Here is a 6,617-nt window from a genome sequence, read left to right on the forward strand (position 1 = left end):
CGGAATCACGACTTTCTTACGGACAAACAGACGTACATGGCTAATGTCACAAAAAATAAACTATTGTAAGTATGAAAAAACTATTAAGTTTAAAAATGTTCTTAAAAGATGAGTATTAAGACATTAAATACAGCTTTCTATATTCACGAGTATTAGATTTAAGGTCACTCGGTTTAGGCACACCGATACTACTAGTTTAGTTTTCTTGCCGTGTCGTATAAATGACTTACCATGAAAACGCTGTGTAGCTTACACGTTTAACATTTTTAGTATCCATTTTAACGATTTTGTATAAGAGTTAAAATCTCACAACTGGGCTACCTAAAACTGGAAGGAAGGAAATTATTAATATCAACATTCCGCTGGTGATTATTTATACGGATTTTCCAAGCTTCCAAAAACCGTGATTTTTGGGTTGTTAGCGGCTGTTAAGCATATGTTAAGTGCTATTTGCAATCAAAAAATATCCTTATTTCGCAGACAGGAAAATTTGTGAACGTTCCACCTTTAAGATAAAGTTATTTAAATCAACTTGCAGTCGTGTATTTTTATACCCTTGCAGAGGGTATTATAATTTCAGTCAGAAGTTTGCAACGCAGTGAAGGAGACGTTTCCGACCCTATAAAGTATATATATTCTTGATCAGCATCACTAGTAGAGTCGATCTAGCCATGTCCGTCTGTCCGTCTGTCCGTCCGTCTGTCCGTCTGTCCGTCTGTCCGTCCGTTTATATGCAAACTAGTCTCTCAGTTTTAAAGCTATCTGCATGAAACTTTCCCAAAAGTTGTCTTTCTATTGCAGGTAGTATATAAGTCGGAACGAGCCGGATCGGACGACTATAGCATATAGCTCCCATAGGAACAATCGGAAAAATAAATGAAAAAAAATTATAACTTTGCTGTTTTTTAATTTTTTGTTTAGTTCTTCGACATATAGTAATGGTAAAATATTTCCGATTTACGGTTTCAATTTCATCAAAATCGGACGACTATAGCATATAGCTCCCATAGGAACAATCGGAAAAATAAATGAAAAAAATTATAACTTTGCTGTTTTTTAATTTTTTGTTTAGTTCTTCGAGATATAGTAATGGTTTAATATTTCAGAATTACGGTTTTAATTTCATCAAAATCGGACGACTATAGCATATAGCTCCCATAGGAACAATCGGAAAAATAAATGAAAAAAAATTATAACTTTTCTGTTTTTTAATTTTTTGTTTAGTTCTTCGACATATAGCAATGTTTAATTATTTCAGAATTATGGTATAAATTTTATCAAAATCGGACGTCTATAGCATATGGCTCCCATAGAAATAATAAAAATATATAAAATAACTATCTAATAATTGAGCTGCAAATCATCATAGTTTCAATGTTTTTTTTTAGCACATACTCAAGTAAATCATAATTTAAATGTTTTCAAAAGTATTTAATTAATGCAATAGCTGCAAGGGTATATGAACTTCGGCTTGCCGAAGTTTGCTTTCCTTCTTGTTTTTAAATTCTTTTTGACCTATTAACAATTTGGCAGTTCAGAATTAAGCTTTTAATTTAATTAAAATCGAATAATTGAGCGGTAAATCATCATAGCCTCAATGTTTTCAAACATATATGTAGGCATAATATTAGTTTTTTCAGGAATATTTAATTTTTGCAATAGCTGCAAGGGTATCCTTGTTTTATTTTAGTGGGGAAGACAAATGATTAACGTTTCTCTTGTATAATTTAGCACTAATGCTTAGTTATTTAATTGAAAATATGTGTGAAATTGACCGTTAAATGATAATTTGTTATTTAACCTTATTTTTAATCCCATTTCTACAGTCGATTAGCTTAACAAAACACATTGATTCATTTCAGTCATAATAATCAGTCATTGTAAATAGCAAGAAGGAGGCAAGCTAATATCAAAAACGCGGAAAGGATAACCATTCTAGCCAATAACCAAAACTGCCCGAATGCATGGATGGCCATCCCAGAGCTGCAAAAACCCACTAAAGGAGCATCGCTGCAACTGCGTCCAATTTCCGTTTTTCATGTTGCGAAATATGTCAACTTTGGCAGGATTTGTAATTACAAACGCACAGAAACAGCGACAGAGTTTGTGGGTGAGCAATTTTTATAGGGGACATTGGAAATTGCTATTTTATTAGTTGTCCTGCTTTCGGTGCCGGCTCCTGACTCAGCTTATCCTGCAGATCGGATATTTTGTATGCATGTACCAATTTTGCTGTCACATTTTTGTATTCCCTTGACTTGGGCCCGTCTGCTTAACTGCTCGACCCGCCCTTCCGAAGTTGCCAGTCAATGCGGTAGTGTTTAAAGTTATGAAAGGAAGGCACCAGGCCAAAATCCCCGAAAAGGTTTAGTGTTCGAATTATGAATGCAATTTGCTTAAAGAAAAACCATTCAGGTTTTGAGGTTAAAAGAAAAAACTTTCATTGGATAATCTTAACAAAACTTTTTTTTCTTGCTTAAAAGCGCCATCGTCTCTAAAATTAAACTTTTGAAAGATAAGGAAAATTCGCTGAACCAAACACAATCAAATTTCCCATGTGTGTTGTTGAATTTATTTATAGAATTTTCCATCTGGTCCGAAATAAAACAGCTGACCAATTGGCCGCTCTCAACAAGAGCCTTTGCTTTGCCTGGGCCTAGCCGGTTAAGGTCTGATCGGGCTTTGCCCTCAATGTTTTTTTATCGATGCCAAGTAGGGATGTACACATTTAATGCATTAAATCAAAGAAACTTGCATTAGTGCGCACAAATGGAAAGCTTAATTAACAAGTTTGGTTTGGCAGTAGAAATTATATATGTAACCAATCGATGTGTCCGTAGCTCAAAACAATTTGGTTGACACTGCTAGCACTGACACAAATTTGCTTCAGGCAACTTTTGTTTTCCTGACGATGATTGCAAACAAGGTAACTTCATCGTGGTAAGGATATGATTCTAGCAATTTTTCAGAAGCTCCCGTTGCTGGAGCTACCTTTGTGATATAATACATTGTACATAGTACTAACTCAACATAATTTTATCATGTGTGTACCAGCAGAAAACGGCTTGCAAGTAAATTGAAATCAGGTCTGAGATTAAATCAAGGATTATATTCATTATATGATTAATTAATAAAAATGAAAACAAACATTTTTGTTTATAGTGTACTCTTTAAAATGAATTAGTATTTTAAGGGAAAACATAAAATTAAAAATAATACATTTTTAAACCAAAAATAGTAAAACTAAAAAGTAATCATATTTGAGGAACACTTCAAAATTTTGAATCTGTGACTTCTGTGCGAAGTCGATATTTTCGTTTTTTAACCAGTAAAACGAAACTAAAGGAACTTACTTTGCCCAATTGTCGGTAAGGTTTTAATATAAGTTTTATTTTGAGCAAAATAATTATTAATTAAAAAAACTAAAAGGATTTAATATAATTAAAAAGACTTTTATTTAATAACTCAAAAATAATAATCTTGTATGGGACATTTTTTTGCAGTACATGAAATAAATAGAGTTAAGTAAAAAGGAACAAAGTAAAGCAGTTTCGGCGCCTCACTGACAGTTTTAATATTAACGGATTGTACTCATACATACATTAATTTTAAACTATATGATCCAAGCTGCGAATAGAGCACGTCCTATTCATACAAGGAATTACATCCTCACGGACAACTGCGCTGCAGCCCTCAAAAAAGCTAGTTATAAACTTCAATGGTGGGCAACAACCGCAACTCACCCCAAGAAGGGATGCCGACAGCAATTCAATAGAGCTAAACATAGCAGTTCTGATGATAGCTAAAACGAATACCAATCTCAACAGACTGGCCAAACTGGCCCGCTTTTGCAACACCATAGAATTGACTACGACTGAGGAAGATTCTGTGTAAGTCTCCCACCCCCATAGGTTATCTCAAAAGTGGACGAAGACCGACCAAGATATCCTAGAGTTGCTCCTAGACACACACTTCCTCCATAACCCTCAGGAGGTAACGACACATGTTAGGTGTCAACGACGACGAGCTAGCCATTTCTAAATGGGCCGCAAACTAGCCCTTTAAGTCTCCTGAACCACATGGTGAAGTCCCCTCACGGTGAAGTCCTCTCAGTCTACTGTAATTGATAGTGGTCAACCAACTACAGTAACTTATGCGGACGTCGCAGTAATCCTAATACAAGAAAACTTCCCAGAAACTCTCTGCAACCTCATGGAACGGCCCTAGCAACACTCTCAAGGTCGACGCAAGGGTGTTTACTAGGTGTAAATGCAGATAAAACGGAACTGGTACTATTTATCAGAATATAAAAGGTACCATAACGAATCCCACCCAGTCTACACTAAACACGCCTAACCTTTAGCAACAGAGTCAAATACCAACACCCCATAACAATCCTGAAAGTTTAGTTTTAATAAATGTGCCATGACAATAAACTACAGACAGTATTAAATTTATTTCAATATTAATTAATATAATCCCTATTATTTTTAGTTTCATTTCCATACCAAATAGTCCAAAACTGTATGCCCTGTTTGCAAACCACATAAGTTTAATTTTAATACTTTCTAGAATTAATTTAATACTCATCTTTTCGGAAAATGTTCATACCCAATAGTTTTAAATTCATGTAACTATAGTTTAGTCTCTATGACAATTTTTATTTTTGGGTGTAAATGGGGATTCTATCCCTCTATTGTGTGATGGCTACGCTATAGTACGACGAATCCTTTTGTATGGGATCATCGTTTGGTGAAACTCTCTTGAAGAGAACAGTAACCTTGTCAAACTACAGAAAACCAACCAAAGGGGTACGCTGCGGCAAACGCATTGAGACTGCGTGAATCGGCTGCTGGCTATCAGGACTAACAAAACATTAATCTATGCAACAAAAACTTTGAGAATCTCTCAGCACAACTGATTACATATCTCTCTATATATCCCATTACGTACAGCGGGGTGAGTTTACCATCAAAATCTACACTGACGGGTCAAAGTTGATCCCTCAAACAGAAGACGGAGTCCACTACCCTAATTGAATATCATTAACTTCTTTCGTCCGGAAGATCTATTCTCGGAAAGTTTAGCAGTACTAAGAACCCCTTGAGTCCTTTGAAATAACCTCAACAACCATCTCTAAATGCCACATATCCCTTCACGAGATGGTCAATCAACTCAAACTAAAGCTTATATGCATAGTTAACGAGTTGGCCAGAAAAAGGAACGATCGTCAAGGTGCGCAAGGTGGGCATGTCCATGGTCACAAGCAAGCTACTACTGAAACAAACTGTTACCAGATTCTCTCATTGCAGATGGAACTTGATCACTACCTGTAAAAAAAAACCAGGCTAACATGTCTCACGATTAACCGCAAAATAACTAAGGCACTTATACACTGTAAAATTATTTCTGGACACTGTTTCATAGGCAAAGATGCTCGAAGACATCACGACTTCTGCCGAAGCTTTTGCAGGTGGACGAGAAGGAAATCATAGAACACCTCCTGTGCATATTCCCAGGGGATAACCACACAATATTACAACACCTAGGTAGTTACACCCTCCACAATCTCAAGGCCATTCCAGACATAAATTTAATAATCGTGAAACAGACCAGTCAAGAGTAAATAAATAAACTTTTTAAATGTTCCCATTCGGACCGCTTCATCTAGGTATTTTGCCTACACATGCATTTTTTATCTCAGCGTGTCAAATGCTTATTCATTTTTCGTCAAAAAATTTGATATCAGATATTTTTATGTTAAAGGTGCGATCGCCCCGACATTTTTACCTCGCTAAGAGATGAATTTGTTTAATATAAGTTTTTGATTAAAATATAGTCAAAGTACCCCAACCATTAATACCATGATTTAAAAAAAAAAACTTTTAGCTATACTTCAGTACTAAGTTTTTTTTTGTCAAACTGTGTTTGGCAAGACTTTAATGCTGAACTAAAAAGAATGAAAGCAAACTTTGGCAAGCCTTAGCTTATACATACAATATTCCGATTTTTATGATTTTATGTTTCACAACGAACTATATGATTTCGTTGTCCGATTTTAATTAAAGTAGAACAGCAGCTTAATTTAATTGGTTGCAGTCTTGGTTTTTTATTGTGGGTCTACAGTATAACTTAATGATTTATGTAAAAACACAGTTCAGTTGGTCATGAAAAGTTTTTTTTATATCGAAGTATATTTAAATCAGTTGAAAAACAGCGAAGCTATAATATTTTCATATGTTCACCCGATTGTTCTTATGTGTTTTATGTTTTATGTTTAATTTTTAAAAAATATTTAATATTTTACAAGTATTTAGTGAAAATGTTTCTTCCTTCAACCTGAAAACTTTTTTTTATAACATTTTCCTCACTGAGAGAAGTTGCAGTTGTTTATACGGGTATGACATTACATTTATCGCCTCATTCATTGACGGATTAATTGAAGCTCAGAGACAGAGACAACTATATGGATACAGCTTGAGATTTTTTTGGTAATAAGTTCACAGTCACTCAGCCTTTTTAACGTTAAATTCAAACTTTATTGGTTTTTTATTAATTTAATTTTAGCGTTTAAATGTTTTCAGTTGCTACATTGAAATTGTAAAATACATTTAAGG

At 34.6% G+C, this 6,617-nt stretch overlaps 1 long non-coding RNA gene across 1 annotated transcript; it reads left to right on the top strand.

The window, feature by feature from the left end:
- Positions 1–1,899: 1,899 nt before the first annotated feature.
- Positions 1,900–5,572, top strand: LOC128253096 (uncharacterized). Its single transcript, XR_008267385.1, has 3 exons — positions 1,900–2,110; positions 4,956–5,244; positions 5,298–5,572. It is a non-coding gene; the product is annotated as an uncharacterized LOC128253096 (long non-coding RNA).
- The last annotated feature ends 1,045 nt before the right edge of the window (positions 5,573–6,617 follow it).

Source organism: Drosophila gunungcola, assembly GCF_025200985.1.
Source record: "Drosophila gunungcola strain Sukarami chromosome 2L unlocalized genomic scaffold, Dgunungcola_SK_2 000007F, whole genome shotgun sequence".
Lineage (NCBI taxonomy): Eukaryota > Metazoa > Arthropoda > Insecta > Diptera > Drosophilidae > Drosophila > Drosophila gunungcola.